General features: G+C 38.1%; 1 pseudogene across 1 annotated transcript; it reads left to right on the plus strand.

Moving 5' to 3' along the window:
- Positions 1-18,876: 18,876 nt before the first annotated feature.
- On the plus strand, positions 18,877-19,668 carry LOC309825290 (ATP synthase F(0) complex subunit B1, mitochondrial-like; annotated as a pseudogene). Its single transcript has one exon. The product of its transcript is annotated as an ATP synthase F(0) complex subunit B1, mitochondrial-like (transcript).
- The last annotated feature ends 5,079 nt before the right edge of the window (positions 19,669-24,747 follow it).

The following is a 24,747-nucleotide window of genomic DNA, read 5'->3' on the forward strand; positions in this document are numbered from 1 at the left end:
TTACAGCTGGGCACAGAGGTGGAGTTTTGCTTGTGTTCAATCGTAGAGGATGAATTTGTAACTTTCTCCCTTCCCTTTGGGGAAAAAAATCAGGAAGGAACTTAAATACAAGGCTTTTCCTCCCATTTTACATTCAAACATGTCTTGCAGGAAATGAACAAATAGTGATTCTCAAATATAACATTGTACTTCTATGTGCTGTAGTACAAAAAGAGCTTTACAGGAATTTTGTGTTCCGGAAGTTGAGATTTTTTAAGGACAAAGGTGGGACTTGGATTTTTTTCACTTCCTGCAGAATATAAATACCAAACTCCTTAGCCTAACATTCAAGATCTCCAAAATCTCATCCCAGCTCACCTCCAGTCTTATCTATGTCCATCCTTACTCCATGAACCCAGCAATGTCCTGTGAGCCATGCTGAAGGTTTTTATCTCCAAACCTTTTTTGCCCTCTAGACTGCCCTTCTATCTTTCCTTTTCTCCCAGTCCCACTGTCAAATTATCTATTTTTCAAGGTACATCTTCAAAGAAAAGGCATCTATAAAGCAACCTGTACATAATCTCCAAGTTGAAATTTCCCCCTCTCTTGGGTTTTCATAATTTCCTGTAATTAAGGGTTACAGCTTTTGTAATGAGGAATAAAAACTTAAAAACTACTTAACCAAAAACTATTAACAGCTTATCAAATAAAACTTGAACACAGTTTTTTGAAAAGGGCAAGGAACTCTTTCAGAATCAGTTACATTCATGCCTGTAAATGCGTTCACTAGTAAGAAAAAAGAGATAGAAATGCCAGCCAACATAGGAAGCAGCAACAAGATAGAGTTGTCCTATGGACCACGAATTACTATTTTTAAAAATAATGGAAAAGGGAGAGAAAGCAATTAAAAAACTAGAATTACCTTAAAAAATGAATATGACATGAAAAGAAAAATCATTTTAATGGGAGATTTTAAAAATGATAAATTAATGCATGCATACTTCTGCAAAATTTCTTCAAATTAATATGTGGGTTTAATGCAAATACTAATAAAAATTCCAATGTCATTTTTTTTTTTTTTTTGCGGTACGCGGGCCTCTCCCTGCTGCGGTCCCCCAGTCGCGGAGCACAGGCTCCGGACGCGCAGGCCCAGCGGCCACGGCTCACGGGCCCAGCCGCTCCGCGGCATATAGGATCCTCCTGGACCGGGGCACGAACCCGTGTGCCCTGCATCGGCAGGCGGACTCTCAACCACTGCGCCACCAGGGAAGCCCCTCCAATGTGATTTTTTAATTAAAAAAAGGAAGTAGGGCTTCCCTGGTGGCGCAGTGGTTGGGAGTCTGCCTGCCGATGCTGTGGACGTGGGCTCCTGCCCCGGTCCGGGAGGATTCCGTGTGCCGCGGAGCGGCTGGGACCATGGGCCGTGGCCGCTGGGCCTGCGCGTCCGGAGCCTGTGCTCCGCGACTGGGGGGCCGCAGCAATGAGCGGCCCGCGTACTGCAAAAAAAAAAAAAAAAAAAAAAAAAAAAGGAAGTAAAGTTTATTGAGACATGAATTAAAACATATTTTGTAAAAAGAAGGAATAATGCAGTGGGATTAGGTCTGTCTGATATACTAAAACATATAAAAGCTGCAATAATTAAATCAGAATGCTATTGGAAGATGACTAGAGAGGTAAATTAATGGAACAGAAAAGATAGTTTAGAAATAAATCTTATATATAATACTTTAGGAAATGATAATGAGAAAAGAAGGGACTTTCCAATAAATGGTTTTGAGAAGATTTTAGCTCTTTAAGAAGTTCCTCGTTCCATACTTTATAATAAAATGTGTTCTAAGTAGAATTTTAAAACAAATGATTAAAATAAAAGAGTAAAATCATCAGACAAAGTAGAATATTTATTCAATGTCTGGAGGAGAGAGTTCTTTGAGGTTTGAAGTATGAAGAGGAATCAAAAGAGGAATGAAGTAATATTTGATCACATAAGTCCCAAAGAAGTAAACGACTCATGTCTGGTCAAGTGGTGAAGCAGCTTCAGGCTCTGATAAAACCCTCCCACCTTTAGTGCCCACACCTGTCCCAAACACAGTAATAATAAATAGGATATGAAAAGGGAAAATCAAAATGATATAATTGAGTTCAAAAAAGGAAACAAAAGCAAAAAATAAACAAATGGGACCTAATTAAACTCAAAATCTTTTTTGCACAGCAAAGAAAACTGTTGAAAAAATTTAAAAAGGCAATCTACTGAATGGGAGAAAATATTTGCAAATGATATGACTGATAAGGAGTTAACAGCCAAAATATATGAACAGCTCATACAACTCAATATAAAAAAAACCAAACAACCCAATTTTAAAAAGGGCAGAAGACCTGACTAGACATTTTTCCAAAGAAGACATACAGATGGTCAACAGGCACATGAAAAGATGCTCTACATTGCTAATCATCAGAGAAATGTGAGTCAAAACCACAAGGAGATATCACCTCACACCTGTCAGAAAGTCTATCATCAAAAAGACCACAAATAAATTTTGGCGAGGATCTGAAGAAAAGGGAACTCCTGTACACTGTTGGTGGGAATGTAAATTAGTACAGCCACTGTGGAAAAGAGTACGGAGGTTCCTCAAAAAACTAAAAATAGAACTACCATTTGACCCAGCAATTCCACTCCTGGGTATACATCTGAAAAAAACAAAAACACTAATTTGAAAAGATACATGCACCCCAGTGTTCATAGCAGCATTATTTATAATAGCTAAGACATGGAAGCAACCTAAGGTCCACCAACAGATGAATGAATAATGAAGATGTGATATATATAAACAATGGAATACTACTCAGCCATAAAGAAGAATGAAATTTTGCCTTTTGCAATAACATGGATGGGCCTGGAGGGTATTATGCTTAGTGAAATAAGTCACACAAAGAAAGACAAATATTTTATGTTATCACTGATATGTGGAATCTAAAAATAAAACAAACATATAAAGCAAAACAGAAAAAGACTCCCAGTTATAAAGAACAAACTAGTGGTTACTAGTGGGGAGAGGGGAAGGGTTTGTAGCAAGATAGACGTAGGGGATTAAGGAGTACAATTATTATGTATAAAATAAATGAGGGACAAAGATATAGTGTACAGCACAAGGAATATAGCCAGTATTATATAAAAACTTTAAATGGAGTATAATCTATAAAAGTTTTGAATCACTATGTTGTACACCTGAAACTAATATAATGTAACTATACCTCAATAAACAAATTTAAAAAACATAAATATAAATACCACCATGGAACTGAAACAAACAAAAAATGCCACAGTGAAGAGAGCAGAATTGCAGCTGTATACCTACCGGTCTTCCATTCCTATGTCCAAGGCTTCAGCTCCCTTAGGTACAGCTTCATACAGGGAACACTGAGGACAAGGATTAGGGCTGGGGCTCTCTCTAGTCATAGGAAACAGATAGAAAAAGTTGGCTCACCCATTGCCGAGAGGTATGGGTTCACAGAAAAGTGCAGATGTTGGGAAGCAGGAATTCAAAGACACAACATGAGGCAGTGAAGAAATCTGTGATGTCTACAATGCCTCCCATCCAAGTGCTAACCAGACCTGACCCTGCTTAGCGTCCGAGATCAGACGAGATCAGGCGTGTTCAGGGTGGTATGGCCATAGACTGATACCCACAATATCAAAGTAAGTCAGGAATACCAAAATACTACTACGTACCCAGTTCTAAACTGGGGACTCCAGTGGGTGCTATGTGCCAAAAACATACGTTGTTGGGAAGGGGTGAACATGGAGGGAAAGGCAAAGAGAAGAAATAATTAAAAGACTAAAAAACTTTCTACTAAAAATGAGCCTTCTGCAAAATAGAATTCCAAAACCACATTAAAATATCTAACAACAACAACAAAAAAGAGTTTGAACCCCACCTCTCCAGTTGGAACATGAATTCACTTCAGATAAAATTAATTTTCTGGAACTGTTTGATAAGGAACTGGAAAGTAAATGTTCTGATGATGCTCAAAGAAATCAATGAAGATAACACTTCCATTAAAAAAGAACAAAAAAAATGAAGCCAAAAAAATCAACAGTGAAACAAAAAACAGGTGGATCTGAAAAAGAAACAAATATAAATTAAAAAAATAGACATTAAAATTTAAAAATCAATAGACAGAATGAACTTTAGGCTGGAAATATTTGAAGAGTGGCGTACTGACCTGGAGGGAGAAATTCACCCAGTTCATGGTCAAAGGAAAGAAAAATATGGGTAAATAACTAAAGGCTACTAAGGTTAGATGGTGAGGATCCCAAAAGAAGAAAATGAAGAGAAAAAGTTGAATCCTCATATCAAATGTGTTCTACATACCAAAAGGATACAAAGTTAAATCATTACAGGGTGAGTGCAAAACATCCAGGATCGAAAGAAAATCTTAAGAGCTATCATAGATAAAAGACAGATTATGTGCAGCTAAGCAACAGTCTTCCCATCAGAAATATTAGATGCTACAAAGAAGCCAGTGAAGTAATGTCTTCAAAATGCTGAGGGAAAAATAGATATCTACACTGCTAAACTTTTGCAATGTAGACGCAAAATGAATCCATTTTCAAATAGCAAAGCATAAGACCAAGAGTTTAGCCACCTACAGACTGTGGCTGATACTTACCCACTATGACACTGGTGGTGTAAGCAGAGTGGAGCTCCATTACACAACAGTGTGAATATACTTAACACTACTTCACTGTGTACTTTAAAACGATTAGAATGGTAACTTTTATGTTATATGTTTCTTACCACAATGGAAAAAAAATATCAAGCTCAGGCTCCCAGCAATGCCACATTAATTTCTCTGTAGGGGCAGCAAAATGCATGGAGCACAGGCAGAAGGTATTTTCTTAAACTTCCCAGTTGATTTTTATTTTATTTTAATTTTTTCCCCAGATGATTTCTAATGTGCAGCCAAGGTGAAAACCACTGACTTATGCCTAAAAGAAAACCATATGAAATCTGAAAGAAAAAAAAAAGAAAAGAGGATGGGAAAGAGTGTTTGGAAAGAGAGGTATAAGGCAAATACAGAAACAGAGGTAATACTGTCCCAAAAAGCCAGTGTAGTTGTTATCGTATTAGACAAAATATAATGTAAAGCAGAAAACTTAGATAACAAGAGATGCTACATAATAATCAAGGGAAGAATCATATACGATCATGAATTCGTATGTACCCAACACCACAGTTACAAAATATATGAGGCAAAAACTGACAGAATGACAAGGAGATACTTACAAATTCAAAATCATGGTGAGAAATTTTTAACACCTTTATTAGAAACTATTAGATCAAGAAGACAAAAAAACTTTAAGAAAGATATAGAATATTTAGAAAGTAAAACTAAGTAGTTTGGAGGCTTCCCTGGTGGTCCAGTGGTTAAGAATCTGCCTTCCAATGCAGGAGATGTGGGTTTGATCCCTGGTCGGGGAACTAAGATCCCACAAGCCGCGCAGCAACTAAGTCTGAGCGCTCCAGAGCCTGCTCACCACAACTAGAGAGCCTGTGTGCCACAAGTAGAGAGAAGCCTGCGCACCGCAAGGAAAGATCCCGCATGCTGCAACTAAGACCAGATACAGCCAAATAAATACATAAATAAATATTAAAAAACAAACAAACAAAACCCCCAAAACTAACTAGTTTGATCTAATAGAGATATAGAGAATCCTGCAAGTTGTAACAATGTTTTTTCTTTTCACAAACACATAAAACAATTATAAAAACTGATACCATACGAGGTCACAAAGTAAGTCTCACCAAATTTCAAGCAATCAGTATCATTCAGATTATATATATTTTTTGTAATTTGTAACTTTTTCTTCTTGAAAGATTTTTGAAATTATGGCAAAACATTATTTGATAAAGCTGGATGTAGGTTCATGAGTGTTTGCTATATTATTCTCTAAATGTTTCTTTATGTTTGCAAAATACTAATAATATTTTTTAGAATTTGAACCACCTGAAAAAATATATTTCCAACAAAGATAACAGCCAATTAATGTCACTTTATATAAAAAGCCCAGAATGAAAGATAAGAAAAACACTAAAATGTTAATACGTAAGTACACAAAAGACATTGAATGACATCCAACATAAAGAAAAAACAAGTACTTTACAAATGGAAGAACATTCATTCTGAGTAGAGTCAAAATTGTGAAATACCATGCTTACCAATTTAAGATTTAAAAACCTGATTGTACCCATGGTTGGTAAGGAGATAACACATTCCTTCCCTTTGGGGTGGCAGTCTAAATTGTTTAAAACATTTTGGAAATCAATTTAATAATATCCATCAAAAATCATAAAATTTTCCATGTTTTTTGACTCAGTAATTCCATTTCTAAGGATCTAGCATATGGATATGATCCTAAGTATATGAAAAACTTTATGTACAATGATGTTCATAGCATGTTATTTATTTTATAAAAAAAGATTGAAAACAAATTAAATGTACAGTTATTAAGAAAATAATTCCCCAAATTATGATATATTCTCTTGAAAAATCTTGTAGCCATTACAAAGGATAGGTAACAGGGGAAAATGCTTGCCAGAGCATGTCAAGTGAAAAGACCAAAATTCAAAATTATTCACTATGATTGCTAGAATTTGTAAGAAAAAAGCTTTGCAGGAACTACATCAAAATGTTAAACCTGATTATTTTCTCGATGGTGAGACCATAGGTGATTTTTCTTTCTATTATTCTTATTCTCTAATTTTTCTTTGTGTTTCTATTACTTTAATAATAACCTTTACACAAACTGCTTTAATGTTCCTGCATCTTCCCTAGGTGATGACGGATTGGCAGATTGTTAAATATGTTATAAACTGGTCTCTCTCCCTTTTGGACCAGGGAGGCACCCAGTAGAACCCCAAAGAAAACACAGGTTCCTTCTTTTGTCCCACGGTGTTCTCATGTCAGTAGACTAGGTTGAGGTCTTGGCTTGGAGGGAAAGTCAGCTCCAAGGTGACAGCCAGGCTCACTTCTGAACTGGGAGGGGAGAGGGGAGAGGGGAGACAGAACACACTCACATGGAAGACAGAGCATCTTTGAAGTCATATTGTGCCATTGTAGATGAGGGTAACTACAGCCCCCCTTGGGATGAAATGTGAAAGTTGAATAGCTCCAATAATTTAGGACAAAGCAGCAAGTCAAAGGACCCTAGAAGGATTTTAGTTACGGGAAGAGTACAGAATCCCTTAAAACAGACTCCCTGTCTAAAAAGACGGCAATCCTAGTTCTGCAGGGGTAAAAAACTCAACAACAAAAAAAACTGATGGAGACCACACAGAAAAGTAAGATTGCAAAGGAGAGCTAAGTAATTTAAATCAGAACTTGCCGTAGAAAGAATTTTTTTTAAGATAATATTTAAAAACATTTTGGCCTATCCTCATTTTACAAACACATTCATAGGGTCAGGATGGCTGGAAATGCTGGGTGTTGGTTGGGTATGTGTTTCTCCACAGGACCTTTCCACGTGGCTAGCTTTGGTTTCCTTACAGCATGGTGGCCTCAGGGTAGTTGACTTAAATTGTGTCTCAGGGCTCCAAGAGACAAGAAGTGGAAGAGGCCAGTCTATGAAGAGCTGTGCACTGAAACTGGCACAGTCACCCTCCTTTATTCTATTGATCAAGGCAGTTGCAGAACCTACCCAGACTGAAAGGAAGGGTCATAGGCTCCACTTCTTTTTTAAATTAATTAATTAATTTAAAATTGCAGTATAGTTGATTTACAAAATTGTGTTAGTTTCAGATGTACAGCAAGGTGATTTGGTACATTCTTTTTCAAGTTCACACATATATTCTTTTTCAGGTTCTTTCCCCATTTAGGTTATTACAAAATATTGGGTATAGTTCCCTGTGCTGTACAGTAGGTTCTTGTTGTTTATCTATTTTGTCTATAGTAGTGTGTATGTGTTACTCCCAAATTCCTAATTTGAAGGGAGGCGTGACCAAGAATGGGTAGCCATCTTTAATCTGCCAAAGGATGGCCAACCAAACGGATAATCTCCATTATCCCAGTCGGGCTACCACTGGGATGAATCCACTGGGATGAATCACTGGCAATTTTTGTCCTTGTTCTGCCTGAGTTCTGTCTCCATGAGAGTGTGACTGTCTAGGCCAAGGGGACATGCAAGAGGGGAGTCGTAGCTCCCCAAAAGAAAATCATGTAGTCCTTACTACAAAAAAAGATGACTGGGTGCTACACAGGTGAAAACAATGTCCGCTTCAGACATTTGTTTTAAACCTATTTTTGTCCAGCGTGAGAATCTTCACACAAACCCATGCCCCTCCCTCCCTTTTACACCCAAACTTATTGTCTGTGTCTCTCCTTTTATTCAGATAACAAATGTTTGCCTGCAGCAATGCTAGGCAGGCCTAGGCTAGGCTCTGCGCTGGGGATCAAAGAAGAATCAGCCCCGGAGCTTGCCCACCAGTTGTTCTCTCTGGAGTAGGGGGATAACTGAGGAACAACAGTAACATCAGAGACAAAAGAGGAGATGCCATAAGAGGCACAGATAAAGTGCTCTGGAAGTTTAGAGGAGAGGGAGATAACTTCCAGCTGCGCCCTTAATCACATACTGCCGCACATCTCTTGTACTGTTGTCTTGTCTGGTTATTAACTCCTACATTGTTGAACAACAGCAAACCAGTCACACTGAATAATTCACGGGGCTGCTCCTTCCTCTGCATCCAGATCATGAGCTCCTCCGAGGCAGGGCTGGAGAACTCTGACAGGCATGTTGCAGGGGCTAATATGGCGGCTCCAACAGAAGAGAACATCAATGAGATGCTGTCTGAATAAGGTCTACATACATGCTCAGAAACTTAGGCCTTTATTAGCTTACTAATATTTCTTCAATGCACTGAACAGGAGACTAAAAGATTGCTTTTCTCCATGGCCACCTGTTTTTTTACCCCCTGGTGGGAGGAAATATCTTTCTACTCGGACCTCCTGCTTCCAATGACTGACATCTCAGTTGGGTGTGTTCTTCCACCTCAGCTATGGAAAGATGTCAAATAAAGGTGACTGAATGTTATAGCGATGGCTCTGCAAAGACCTTTTACACATAGTAATCTCAGATTCCTTCGTGGAAAGTTCTTTTGTGTGTATCCCACTAGTGTATCGCCTTTTGGCATCAATTCCAAGTCTTTCTGAAAAACATACTATGTCTTCTTTTTTGTTTCTTATTTTTAAATGGCAGATGGTTAGGAAATATCTTCTCACTCTTATAATTATTTTCCTCAGTTTTTCTCCATTCAACAGCAATCACCCTCATGTATAATCTTTCTAAGTAGTTATTTTCTAGCTCCTGAAGAGAATAATCCCAGTGAAGTCATTCATCTTATGTACTTCATGGTTTTTCTCAGCAGGAAACTTCTATTGAATATAATTTGTACCACAGTAACTAACATAGACACTTAAACATGCTTGGTAGTTAATTTGTTTTTAAGTGGACCAAGTTTTCAGATGAAACATTCAGCTGTTACACAAAGGGTGTTTTTCCTGGATTCTCTCCAAAAGTACCTTCAAAGAAAATTAGATATGTGACTACTGCACTTCAAATATTTTCCAGGGGAGAGGTGGAGTGAAAAAAATTGTTTCCTCTGGCTTAGATTACCTCACATTTACACTGTGCTAAGCACTTTACAAAACATGCAAATCGTCTGCTTTATGGAAAAGTAAAACCCCTTCTGGATTTATTTCTTGATGCTAGCAATATTGAAAAATAATTTAATTTACATTATACAGAAAAGTCTTTAGATAGATTTAACAATTAAACATATAAATCAAGTCATACCAAAGTAGCAGAAAACAGAAACGAACAGTTATGATATCTTTAGAGGAATTATAACTTATCCAAGCTTGGAAATGGTAAATGAAATATCAAAGGACAAACACAAGAGATTTGATGATTTGTAACTTGTAATATTAAAGATGATTTTAACAAGCAGCATTATTTTACCAAAGGTCGTTCATGATTAATTTAGAAGAAATTATTCTTGGCCTCTGGCATTCAGTGATGTCCACAAGTAATCCCAAAAGCCAGTGATATGGAGAACTATGTTACTTTGAGTCAAAATTTGACTTATGCCAAGAGCGTGGTATGCCTGACAGAGTCCCTTACTTGAAAGTACCCTATCTGACCCCCAGCACCTGAATTGCAAGGTGACGTTGTCCTTCTCACCTGCTTGTTGTGTGTGACACACTTCTCTCCAGAAGTCACATGTATTTGCACAAAGGAACCATTGCATTCACTGAAACGGTTTTTCTCAAATGTGGAGATTCAAAAAGGTTTCACCTAGGATACATTTCTGGAGAATGATATCATTGCTGGGAAATTCCATAGAATGGAGATAACAGAAAGATCAATGGAAAGTTGCTGAATTTCTAGAGATTACTGCCTGAATCAGGGCTCTCTCTAATTGGCTTTAGGAAAATTGCAACTTTGAATATGAATGACAGTATTCAAGTGAATCAATTAATGTTACTGTTAAAAAAAAAGAAAGGAAAAAGAAGAAAAAAAAAAGACACACACACTAAGGACCCTTGTCCCAGTCACACAGAACAACAATCACAAGAAGTTAATGTGATTTCTGACAGGGAGCCCTCTTGAATCAAATGATCTCTCCAGGCAATATTAACAACACAGGTTAACAGTGTGAACAGTGAACAGTAAACAGTGCCCAGGTGAACAGCGTTGAAGGTTACACACCTCAGGAACGACAATAGCGGTTCCCAGCCACACCTGCATTCCTGCGTGCTGTCACATCTCCTTCCTGTTTCTCTCTGAGCTGGTCACACTATCATTAACCCATATCTGGAACATGGCAGGCCCGCAGCTGGTTTCTCCAGGCTCCAGCCCGTTCCATGACCAATGCATCAAACACATTCCCAAGAGGTTGCTATGACAAATGCAAGTGTGGCTTGTCCCCCCAAGCTTTAAAATGCTTCAGGGAATGGCCCATTGCCTTCAAGAGACTTCCCAGTTCTTTCTTTTCTTTTTTTTTTTTTTATTGTGGTTTAAAAGTGGCGAATCGTAGTTATTGTTTGCCTTGGATGTGTCAATAAGTCATTTGAAATTAGTCAGGAAGAGTTTTACGAATTTTCAAATGCAGCTTTTAATCACATGTCTGAACTCACATTTACCAGTCTTTTGGGAAAATTTCCAGGTTTTTTTTTTATTACACCACACTTCGTGTGATATTCCTTTATAAATAAAGTTTTATTAATTAAATAAAAATAACACAAAATTTACAACTGGAGTGTTAATTAACTATAAGCACATTGTTGTGCAATGGATCTCTTGAAGTTTTTCATCTTGCAGAACTGAAACCCTATACCCATTGAATAACTCCCCATTTCCCCTGCCCCCAGTCCTTGATAATCACTCTTCTACTTTGTGTCTATGAGTTAGCAACTTTAGATACCTCATGTAAGTGGAATCATGCAGCATTTGTCCTCTTGTGACGGGCTTATTTCACTTAGCATAATGTCCTCAAGGTTCATCCATGCTGTAGCAGGTGACAGGACTTCCTTTTTAAGACTGAATAATATTCCACTGCATGTATATATCACCACATTTTGTTCATCCATTCATCCATTGATGGGCATTTGGGTTGCTGCCATCTCTTGGCTATTGTGAATAATGCTGCTTTGAGCAAAAGTGTACAAATACCTCTTCGAGATCCTGCTTTCTGTTCTTTTGGATAAATACCAAGAAGTGGGATTACTGGATCACATGATGATTCTATTTTTCAGAAACTTCCATACTGTCTTCCATAGTGGCTATACTATTTCACATTCCCAACAGTGCACAAGGGTTCTAATTTTTCCACATCTTCGCTGATACTTATTGCATTAGTCCCCCCACCCCTCATCTGTGGTTTCACTTTCTGTGGTTTCAATTAGCTGTGGTCCAAAAATATTACATGGAAAAATTCTAGAAATAAACAATTCATAAGTTTTAGATTGCGGGCCATTCTGAGTAGCGTGATGAAATCTCGAGCCATCACACTCCAACCCACACAGGATGTGTATCCTCCCTTTGTCCAGCGAATCCACCCCTTCGTCACTTAGCAGCCGTCTTGGTTATCAGCTCATCTGTCATGATATCTCAGTGTCTGTGCTCAAGTAACCTTTATTTTACTTAATAATGGCCCCAAAGTGTAAAAGTAGTGATGCTGGCAGAGACTATTGTATTATTATTATTATTTTACAGTGGCCATCCCCTGGTGATTAGTGAAATTGAGCATCTTTTCATGTTTGTTGGCCATTTGTACATCTTTTTTGGAGAAATGTCAAGTCCTTTGTTTTTAATCTGCTTTTTTTGTTTGTTTTGTTTTTCTGTTGTCAAGTTGCTGTTCCTAATTCTTAAGCATGGTCTACACCCTTCCTGACCTGGTCGTAAGCCTCATTTCCGTCCTCTCCTTACCTCACACACTTCTCATTGGCAAGCTTGGTTCCTAGAAGTTCTTTACTGGAGGAGCCAGGCTATTGATATCTCCACGTGTAGTTCCTGATGGGGTGCCCCCCTCTCTACCCCAAACGCATTTTGACCGCTGGAGCAAAATCTACTTCTGTCAGAAAGAAAAATTACCTAGGGGGAATTACCTTTGAGAAGTCTTCTCTCACCATGTCCTGTAGCCCACCTACTATCCCTTCCAAATTTTTATGGTGGATCTAATAAAACATTTCCACTACTAAACAGATACTAAAAGCAGTGAATACTCTTCATAGCAAAGGCTTTTTGTTGATGTCTGTTGTATTTTCTCTTTGCACTTCCCATGGAGTGACTAAACCTATCATACTTGATAAGGTCAGCAGTAATTATACACAGGAATTTTATCTGAGGCATTCTGGAATATATCCAGAAATGGAAACCAATCTAGTTAACAGGTGAGCATACTTTTTTTTTTTTTTTGCGGTACGCGGGCCTCTCACTGTTGTGACCTCTCCCGTTGCGGAGCACAGGCTCCGGACACGCAGGCTCAGCGGCCATGGCTCACGGGCCCAGCTGCTCCATGACATGTGGGATCTTCCCGGACCGGGGCAAGAACCCGCGTCCCCTGCATCGGCAGGCGGACTCTCAACCACTGCGCCACCAGGGAAGCCCATGAGCATACTTTTTAAAATGTCATTGATATGGACCATTGTGACAGAATAATAGTCCACATAGCATTTCCAAAAAATGTCTCTGCAATGTAAATTCTGTCAAAGAATTTCTGAAATTCTTTCCTGCCACAAAGATAGATTTTGTTATCATGGTCTATCACGGAATGTATAAGACCAATTAGAAGGCTGCTTGAATTTTGGTGCCACGTTGAAACCCTAGGTGCTGCTCAGGCTGAAGTGGAGCTCAGAGGCCTCAGGCAAGGCCTGCTAGAAACCAGCCCGCTTCTGTTGTCACCATCAGTCTACCCTGTGTTCAGGGCTGATCATGTGGGCTGGCGATTTTTTTATTATTTTCTGCTCCCAGATGAGATGATAAGCTCCTTTAAGGTCAGCACCAATCTTGCTTAATATTCAAGCTCTGGTGCCAAGCAGGGAGACTGCCACGGAATCTATAATGTTACATTTTTTCTGAAGAAAGGGAGGGGAGGAGGAAGAAAGACTGGTGCACAGGTGAGCAAGCAGGAGCAAAGGGAAACACAGGGCCAGGCTTTGCCTCTGTGCCCTGTGCTGCCCAGTTTTCCTCGCCCAGGACTAGAGAACCCCGAAGACCTGGTCACCCGGGCTGTGCACTCAGGTCCCACCCGCACCCCCGTCTCAACTTCCCCAAGCTGAAATGGCTTAGTCCTCACAAAGGTCACCCTCCACTTCCAGCTGCAGGGTTCAAAATGGGAGTTTAGATCCAGGGACTGCACACGGCAGTCCCGTGCCATCTGGCAAATATACTGATCAGGTCTCGGATTATTGAGAAAACTATCACCTAGGAAGCACCTACTCCATGCTAGCCAACATGCGAAGGCCTTCAGATTTGTTACCACATTTCACACATTTCAACCCCTTTTTAACCCTTTGGGGACTTTGTTATTATCCCCACTTTTCAAGTGAGGAAAATGAGACCCAACCAGGATTGTAATCAAGTTTCTTTAATGCTAAGGCTGTGCTCTGATTATTATATCATGACACCCAAGGTCGGAGTCCTTTCAGATTTACAATAGACGCGGTCCATTGCTTTCATATTAGGTATTGGGGCTGTATACTTCATAGACTGAGTCTTTTAGGCCCTGCAGATATCTTAGAAAACACCGAATCTAATCTCCTTAATTTACAAATGAGGAAGCTGACAACTTGACGTGATTTATAAACCATACAGTGAATAGAGTGATATAATCATTCTCTGTAAAGGTTTTTTTCTATTTGATTTTTAAGTATTTTTTTCTGAATATGAAAGCAATACAAGCTCAGAAAATTAATAAAATTAATTAAAAATAATCCATGATTCATATTCAAACAATCCTAACAGATTAATAAACATGGTTTTAGACTTAGTTCATTCGTATCTCATTTTAGGCCTTAGATGTATTTATTTGGCGAATGGTTATATATTTGTACATATATGCACACGTACATATAGCATTAGTTGATATTATATTCTTTATAAAATATGGTATTCTCACTGAATATTATGAATAGCTTCTGATTTTATTAAAATTCTTTATAAATATTCTTAAATGATGGAAAGGATTTTTACCATAATCATAAAAATAATATTTCTGGGGCTTCCCTGGTGGCACAGTGGTTGAGAGTCTGCCTGCCGATGCAGGGGACACGGGTTCGTGCCCCGGTCCGGGAGGATCCCACATGCTGCGGAGCGGCTGGGCCCATGGGCCATGGCTGCTGGGCCTGCGCGTCCGGAGCCTGTGCTCCGCAACGGGAGAGGCCACAACAGTGAGAGGCCCGCGTACCACAAAATAAATAAATAAATAATAATAATAATATTTTTTCACTGGGGAGACATTTAAAAAATATATATAATTCCAAAGTAAAACTACCTACTATCCTATCACCAAGAGATAACCACCATTAACACTTTGGGTTTTCTGGGTTTTGTTTTATTTGAGGGGAGAGTGTCTTTTTGCTGTTTATGAATGTGTATATAATAGAGACAAATGGAACAGACATTTTCAGCCCTTGATACATTTGTGCCAAATTACTTTCCAGAAAGTTTGTTCTTATTTAAATTAACAGCATCAGTGAATGAAAATGTTCATCTCACAGTATCCTCACCAACTTCTAATATTATCTTTTAAATTTTGTGGCTAATTTTATAGTGGGGGAAAATGGTTATGAACGTGAATTTTAAAAATATTGATGGTTGTGAAAACAATTGCTTATAACTGTCTCATTTTATGAAGCAAAAAAGATTAAGTACATAATATTAAGAGCTCTATACAACTAAACTCTAGTTTATATCTTACTTATTCAGACTATTTTAAACCAAGATAACGGTGGCTTAAAACCTGTTTGCAAAACTGCATTATATTAAATGGAATTGAAAGAACCAGAAAGTATCTGGTAAGGCAGGTCAAACAGCCTCAAATAAGACTTCCGTGGGAGAGACGAAGGCAGCATCTCTCTGTAACCTATTTGTTAATTCGTCTCTTTCCTTCCTACCCTATTTCAAAGAGGGAAGACAACAAATACACTGATATATGCAGCACAATGCAGACAGTCAGATCCTACCTGCAATCAGAATTTTTAAAATGTTCAACTTGGGTATATTTTGAAGCCACTGTTGATTTGGAGGGCTGTACATCAGAGTCACAATTCACGGAACGCTAGAGTCAGAAACCTAAATGCTTTCAGAAAACGTTTAATTTCTAGTCCAGTTACTACTTTCCTAAGGCTCCCCAATGCTGTTGTACGTGCCCCTCCCGTCTCTTTGCACCTGAATTTTTAAAAACAAACATTTATGCCCATTAAATGTTCAGTATAAATTACACACCACTGTTGACCTTAATATTGTAACTGAGCCATTGGTGGGAGGGGAGGGGCAGCCACATTTTTGGAACGTGCAGTGTTTGGTGTCGGCATTCAGCGTTCACAGCCCTGGGAAGGTCCTCTGCCATACCTGCGGGGAGGCACGGCCAGTGTGTGCTATCAGTGTGTAAGGCTACCCTGGCATCGCTAGATAACTATGTAAGATAAGCCTGGGAGAAGGAGTAAGAGTGAAGTGGAAATGTTTGGATTGTATTTCGTAAACACCAAGACACGTGGAAACAAATGCAAAATGTTGGAATCTATTACAGCCTGTGAATGCAATACAATGCTGTCATTAGTGTTACCATCTGAAAAAACGAAATCCCTTCATACTGAATGTATTGTCTGGACTGTGACTGTTATTCATCAGGGATTAATGCTATCATTGTTCTGGGGCCCTTGTGTTAAAAATGCATGATAATCATGATAATGGAAGCACAGAATTCAAACTCTTTCTCCCAACATTCAAGGCCTGACATAACGTTGACCTAACCAACATTTTAAGCTTATCTCTCTCCTTTGCTAAGCTTTGTTCCAGGAAAACTAGTTACTCAACATTCTCTCCCCACCTCCATGCTTTCTTAGTGTCAGTCGCTCCACCTAGAATGCCCCTCTTACCAACGCTATCTGGCAGTTCTGTCTGTCAATCAAGAATCATCTTCTCAAACATCACCTCCACGATATTTCCCTTGTCGACCTTTTTCTCTACTCCGAGGAAGGTTCTTTGAAGGTAGAAGAAGCTACATCTTACACAATCTGAATGACGGAGACCTTTAACTTGTTCCCTTCCTTCTTGAGTGTAAACTTGTTGCAGGAAAGTGGCTACCCAACCAGGAACTACAGTGGTCAGTATTGTACAGCCAGGGGTGCCTGAATGACTTGTTCTTACTGGTTGAATGTAAGTGGAAGTGACAGGTGTCACTTCTGGGCTGGGAGTTTTAAGTGTGCCTGCGTGAAAAGATGCTTAACGTCGCTAACAGAGAAATGCAAATCAAAGCTACAGTGAGGTACCACCTCACACTGGTCAGAATGGCCATCATCAAAAAAGTCTACAGATGACAAATGCTGGAGAGGGCGTGGGGAAAAGCGAATCTCCCTACACTGTTGGTGGGAATGTAAGTTGGTGCAGCCACTATGGAAAACAGTATGGAGGTTCCTCAGAAAACTAAAAATAGAGGTATAATTCAAAAAGATGCATGCACCCTTATGTTCACAGCAGCACTATTCACAACAGTCAAGACAAAGAAACAACCTAAACATCCATCGACAGATGAATGGATAAAGAAGATGTGGTACATATATATATACACACAATGGAATAGCCATAAAAAAGAACAAAATAATGCCATTTGCAGCAACATGCATGCAACTAGAGATTATCATACTAAGTGAAGTAAGTCAGAAAGAGAAAGACAAATACTATATGATATCACTTATATGTGGAATCTAAAATATGACACAAATGAATCTATCTATGAAACAGAAACAGAATCACGGACACAGAGAACAGACTGCTGGTTGCCAACGGGGAGGGGTTGGGGGAGGGATGGAGTGGGAGGTTGGGGTTAAGAGGTGTAAGCTTTTACATATATACAATGGATACCAACAAGGTCCTACTGTATAGCACAGAGAACTGTATTCAGTATCCTACGATAAACCATTATGGAAAAGAATTTTTAGAAAAGAATTTAAAAAAAAAGAAGTGTGCCTGCCTTCTTCACTCTTCCTCCTCTTAGGCAGCTTGAAGCCAAAGATTTTGTTACCCTAGAGCATACCAGGAACTCAAGATAGGTGAAACTCAAATCCCTGGATCATCAGGTGGAAGAAAGTTGCCTGCTGACCTAAAGCAGCATCACTGAGTTATTAAGCGAGGGTAAAATTAACTTCCATGGGATTAAGCCACTGAAATCCAATGTTTTCTTTCTTACAGAGCTAGAGCCATTTCGCTGACTAATACAACTTGGTATATCCATTTAGTGCTTGGCTCATTCCATCTCATATAGCAGGTGCTCAAAAAGTGTTTGTTAAACCGAACTGAAAATTCAGAGACAAACACAAAGAAATATAAATTAGGTTATACTGCTAGAACATAGTTAGAGATATCTGTTGACACCAAAATGCTCTTCCAACCCTATTTTCTATTTTTTTTTTTTTTGGCGGTACGCGGACCTCTCACTGTTGTGGCCTCTCCTGTTGCGGAGCACAGGCTCCAGATGCACAGGCTCAGCGGCCATGGCTCAAGGGCCCAGCCGCTCCACGGCATGTGGGATCCTCCCGGACCGGGGCACGAACCCGCGTCCCCTGCATCGGCAGGCGGACTCTCAACCACTGCGCCACCAGGGAAGCCCCAACAACCCTATTTTCTTAAAAAAAATATCCCCTTACCCCAAGTCCCTTGTTTTACATAAGTACTTATACATTGAGATCAGTTGTCACTTATTCTCAGGAAGAGAAAATAAGATGTTTTGAGAACCGACAGTCATTCTCATTGGATATAGGTGCCAAGTTTTCTTCTGGTTATATGAGCCAGATGGCATAACTGAAAAATAATGGCAAGATGAAAGATATCCTCTTTGATTGTCAGATACTTGGGTCAGATTTTCAAATAAGACATAATTAGTGCATAGGGGCCCTTGGCCAGTGGCACTTTTATTCACATTCCAATTCGACTTTCATTGTAAAATGATGATGCTATTATTGCTGGTATAATTTTTCAAGGCTGAGCTAAGTTATACAAAAGAGAGATCTCTACTGGCTTCAAGTCCAAAATATCATCAAAACGAGATTGGGATTACCTTGTTTCTGCCCCTCACAGAATCTCCTGTCGCGGTCACTGGGGCGTGAAGACCCAGTGTGGACTGTTGTGTGGACGCTACCTGACAATGCTGTCCCGGGTGGTGCTTTCTGCCGCCACCGCAGCTGCCCCCTCTCTGAAGAATGCAGCCCTCCTTGGTCCAGGGGTATTGCAGGCAACAAGGATCTTTCACAAAGGGCAGCCAAGTCTTGCCCCTGTACCACCTCTTCCTGAATATGGAGGAAAAGTTTGTTTGGGGCTGATCCCTGAGGAATTTTTCCAGTTCCTTTATCCTAAAACTGGTGTTAACAGGACCCTACGTGCTCGGAACTGGGCTTATCTTATATTTACTCTCCAAAGAAATATATGTGATAACTGCAGAGATCTTCTCTGCCATATCAACAATAGGGGTTCTTGTCTATGTAATTAAAATATATGCTGCCTCTATTGGGGAATTTGCTGATAAACTCAATGAGCAAAAAACTGCCCAACTCGAAGAAGTGAAACAGGCTTCCATCAAACAAATCCAGGATGCAGTTGATCTGGAGAAGTCACAGCAGGCACTGGTTCAAAAGTGCCATTACCTTTTTGATGTCCAGAGGAATAACATTGCCATGGCCTTGGAGGTTACTTACTGGGAACGGCTGCATAGTGCATACAAGGAGGTAAAGAATCGCCTGGACTACCACATCTCTGTGCAGAATATGATGCGTCTAAAGGAACAAGGGCACATGATAAACTGGGTGGAGAAGAATGTGGTACAGAGCATCTCTGTGTAGCAGGAGAAGGAGACAATTGCCAAGTGCATTGCAGACCTAAAGCTGCTTGCAAAGAAGGCTCAAGCACAGCCAGTTCTGTAAATGCATCTGTCCCAATTGAGACAGCTAGAAACAGTTGACTGACTAAATGGAAATTAGTCTATGTGACAAAGTCTTTCTATATTGCTCTCTACTGAAGTTAGCTTCCCTTTCCTAAAAATGGAAAGTTTGAGTTTCATATAATGAGAGAATTAAAACAATCTATGGGCCAGTAAGATGTTTCTCTCATCCTTCTTGCTCTGCATTTTGAGTTGTTCCATGATCACTTTTGAATAAGCAGTTCGCTTTGAATAAAATTTGGTACCTGACTAAAAATTATCAAGTTATAGTTTAAATTTGAATTAATTCAACCATCTTGCAAATAAAGTGACAGCTGAAACAAAAACAGAACAAAATAAAACAAAAAAACCAAGATTGGGTTGTCAGCCCTCCAAATCAAACTTCAGGCTAATCCAGTGTGACTGAATTATTGCATTAGAAAATCAGCATGTAAAGCTTGACTGACTAAGAGGAAGGTGATAAGGTAATCAGAAATTTGGCATACAGCTATATGGCTTTTCTTGGAGTTACTCTAATCTCTTCTCAGTGTGCTTCTTTTTTGTTTTTGGCTGTGGCTTGCAGGATCTTAGTTCCCCGACCAGGCATGGAACCTGCGCCCCCTGCAGTGGAAGCGTGGAGTCTTAACCACTGAACTGCCAGGTAAGTCCCCACAGTGTGCTGCTGCTTCTTTTTTTTTTTTAACCTTCTTCACCCTTCTCATCTATCTCAATAAACAAGCATCCACATGGAGCCCTATTCCTGCCTCTGTTCAGATACATTTTCTTATGATCTATCTGTATTCCTAGACCATTTAATTTGCCTGGCCAGCCTACTGTACCATCAGATTGTTTTCCATAAAAACATTAATGAACATATATACACTTATTTTTGATAATTTTTTTCCAAAATTTTGTTTTTTCCTAAAACAAAAAGCTGAATCCACACTTTCTGATAGCAAGTGGACTAATTATGATTCAGACCCACTTTTGGGGGCCCATTAGTGGTTCATAAAAATCAATTTACTGAGTCACAACCAGCATTTCCAAAAATGAAATAAAATAGAATAGGAAAAACTATTAGAGGGTGTTATACATGGTAGTCGGTAAATACTGATTCATGAAAATTCTATTTAAGTTACTTATATACTGGCATGTACTAGGAGGCAAGATAAAATATTTCTCAATGTGAGCTATAGTAAAAAATGTCTGAAACCTATTGCTTTAGCAGATATTTTTCTGGTTATTATTGTCTTAATAATTTAGCTACCTATTATTGTGGTTTCTTAGGGAGGAGGGAAAACTGGAAAGATCAAGATTTTAATAATTAGTATTGCTCCTTAAGGTAAAATGAAGAAGTAGAGATAACTCCTCAATGAAGAAATAGAATAAAAACTTCAGTAATTCTTTTTACAATGAAAAACTTTGAAGCCTAGTTCCTACAACATTCATAAAATTCATAAGGAAATGATCACATTGTCCTAAAATTACACTAATACATTAATTTGCTTAATTATTAGCTTTAAAGGTGAACTCACTTTTTAAAAACAGCTTTCTTGAGATATAATTCACATACTATAAAATTTACCCACTAAAGTGTACAACTCAGTAGTTTTTAGTATGTTCAAAGAATTGTGCAGTCATTACTACAACCTAACTTTAGAATATTTTCATCATCACCCAAAGAAAGCCCAAACCCATTAGCAATAACTCCCAATTCCCCACCCTCCCCAGCTCTAAGAAGCCACTATTCTATTTTCTGTCTCTATACATTTGCCTGCTTTGGTCATTTCATATACAGTTGACTCTTGAACAATGTAGGGATTGGGGACACCTACGTTCCTTGCAGTAGAAAATCCGTGTATAACTTTGCAGCCAACCCTCCCTATATCTAAGTTTCCGCAACCCTGGATTCAATCAATTGCAAATTGTGTATTACTGTAGTACGAATTTATTGAAAAAAATCCATGTATAAGTGGACCCACACAGTTTAAACCCCTGTTGTTCAAGGGTCAACTGTAAATGGTACCATACAACACATGCAGTCACATATACATACATTCTTACTGTCTTTGGGGGCTGGCTTCTTTCACCAAGCATGTTTTCAAGGCTCATCCATGTTGTAACATGTGTCAGTATTTCATTCTTTTTTATGGTTGAATAATATTCCATTGTACAGATATACCACATTTTCTTTATCTATTCATCAGTTGATGGACATCTGAGTTGTTTCCACCTTTTGGCTGTCGTTGATAATGCTATTATAAATATTTGTGTACAAGTTTTGTGTAGATATATGTTTTCATTTCTCTTGGGTATATACCTAGGAGTGGAATGAGTCATACAGAAACTCTATATTTAATATTTTGAGGAACGACCAAACTGTCTTCCAAAGTGGCTGCACCATTTTACATTCCTCAGCAACTTATGAGGATCCCAGTTTCTCCACATCCTCTCCAACTCTTGTCATTGTCTGTATTTTTATTATAGCTATCCTAGTGGATATGAAATGGCATCATATTATGGTTTTGATTTGCAATTCCCTAATGATCAATTATACTGAGCATAGTTTCTTGTGCTTATTGGCCATTTGTATATCTTTGGACAAATATCTATTTAAATCCTTGGCACATTTTTTAATTGGGTTATCTTTTTCATTGTTAAATTGTAAGTGCTCTTGATATATTTTGAATACAATTTTCTTACCACAAATGATTTGCAAATATTTTCTCCTATGGATTGCCTGTTTACTTCTTGGTGGTGTCATTTGAAGCACAAACCTTTTTAATTTTGAAAAATTCCAATTTTCTGTTTTTTCTTTTGTTACTTGCCCTTTTGACGCTGTATCTAAAAAGGCATTGCCTAACCCAAGTTTACAAAGATTTATTCCTAAGTTTTCTTCTAAAATTTTTATAGTTTTAGCTCTTACATTTTGGTCTATGATCTATTTTGAGCTAATCTTTGTGTATGCTGTAAGATAAAGATCCAACTTCATTCTTTTGCATGTGGATATCCAGTTGTTCTGGCACCATTTGTTGAAAAGACTATTAATTCACCCATCCAGTTATCTTGGCACTCTTGCCAACAGTCTGTTTACCATAAATATAAGTGTTCATTTCTGGAATTTCAATTCTATTCCATTGGTATATATCACTCTCTTTGTGTCACTACCACCAAGTCTTGATTACTCTAGCTTTGTAGTAAGTTTTGATATTGAGGATTGTGAGTCCTCCAACTTTGTTCTTTTTCAAGATTGTTTCAGCTATTACAGATGTCTTCCATTTCCTTTTGAATTTTAGAATCAACTTGCCAATTTCTCCAAACAGTCCAGCTTGGATTTTTGATAGGTATTGCATTGAATCTGTAGATCGATTTGAGAAGTATTGCCATTTTAATAATACTGTCTTGTGAGCCACAAACATTGGATGTCTTTCCATTTATTTAAGTTCTAAATTTCTCTTTTTTGGGCTGCTCTTTGCGGCTCATGGAATTTTAGTTCCCCAGGCCCCCGGCAGTGAGAGCACCGAGTGGAGTCCTAACCACTGAACCACCAGGGAATTCCCTAAGTTTTAAATTTCTTTCTAATACTATTTTGTAGCTTTGTACAAAATACTATTTTGTAGTTTTCAGTGTACAAATTTTACACTTCTTTTGTTAAATTTATCCAGAAGTATTTTATTCTTTTTGATGCTATTGTAAATACAATAGTTTTCTTAATTTCATTTTGGATTGTTCATTGATAGTGTATAGAAATACATTTGTCTTTTGTATAATGTCTTTGTATCCTGCGATCTTGCTGAATTTATTAGTTCTAATAGTGTGTGTGTGATTCTTTAGAATTTTCTATATACAAGATCATGTCTTCTGCAAATAGATAGAGTTTTGTTTTCCTTTTCAATCTGAATGCCTTTTCTTTTTCTTGTCTTGACTGGAATCTCCAGTACAATATAGAACAGAAGTAGTGAGAGCAGACATCCTTGTTTTGCTCTAAGGGAGAAAGCGTTGTCTCTGACCATTAAGTATGGTGTTACCTGTGGTTTTTTCTTAAATGCCCTGTATTAGGTGAAGAGTTTCCCTTCTATTCTAGTTTGTTGTTTTTTTTTTTTTTGATATCACAGAAAGGTGTTGAATTTTGTCAAATGCTTTTTCTGTGTGTATTGAGAGGATCATATTTTTTCCCTTTATTCTATTAATATGGTGTATTAAGTTGATTTATTTTTGGATGTTAAACCAACTTTGCATTCTTGGTATAAATCCCACTTTGTCATAGTGTGTAATTCTTCTTATGCATTTCTGGAATTGTTTATCTTTTATTTCATTGAGAATTTTTGCATCTATATTTATGAGGGGTATTAATCTGTGGTTTTCTCTTCTTAAGATGTCTGGTTTTGGTATGAAGGTAATTCTGGCCTCAAAGAATGAAGAGGAAGTATTCCCTCCTATTCTACATTTTTAAAGAGTTTGTGAATGGTTGGTATTAATTCTTCTTTAAATTACCAGTGAAGTAATCTGGGCCTGGGATTTTCTTTGTGGGAAATTTTTAAATTACTAATTCAAAGTCTTTAGTTGTTATAGGTTTATTCAGGTTTTCTATTTCTTCTTAAGTCAGTTTAGGTAGTTTGTGTCTTCTTAGGAATTCATCTAAGTTATCTAGTTTGTTGGCTATTCATAGTATTCCCTTATAATCCTTTTTATTTCTATAAGGTTGGTGGTGATATCCCCTTCTTCATTTGCATCTTCTCTTTTTTTTTTCTTGGTCTAACTAAAAGTTTGTCAATTGATCTTTTGATCAATTTGATCTTTTGATCAATTTGATCTTTCTGAAGAGCAATTTTTGGCTTCATTGATTTTCTGTGTTTTTCTATTCTCTGTTTCATTTATTCTATGTTTACTATTTGTTTTTCATATAGTTCATATCTTTATTTCTCTATTCTTCAATTATTGCCTGCTTTTGTGTTAGATATTTTCTAGTGTACCAGTTTTATTCCCCTGTCATTTCTTTTACTATATATTTTTCAGTTATTTCCTCAGTGATTGTCCTTGGGATTATAATTAACATCTTGACTGGAAACGATCTAGTTTCGAT

This window comes from Grampus griseus (genome assembly GCF_964374135.1).
Source record: "Grampus griseus genome assembly, chromosome: 7".
Classification (NCBI taxonomy): Eukaryota; Metazoa; Chordata; class Mammalia; order Artiodactyla; family Delphinidae; genus Grampus; species Grampus griseus.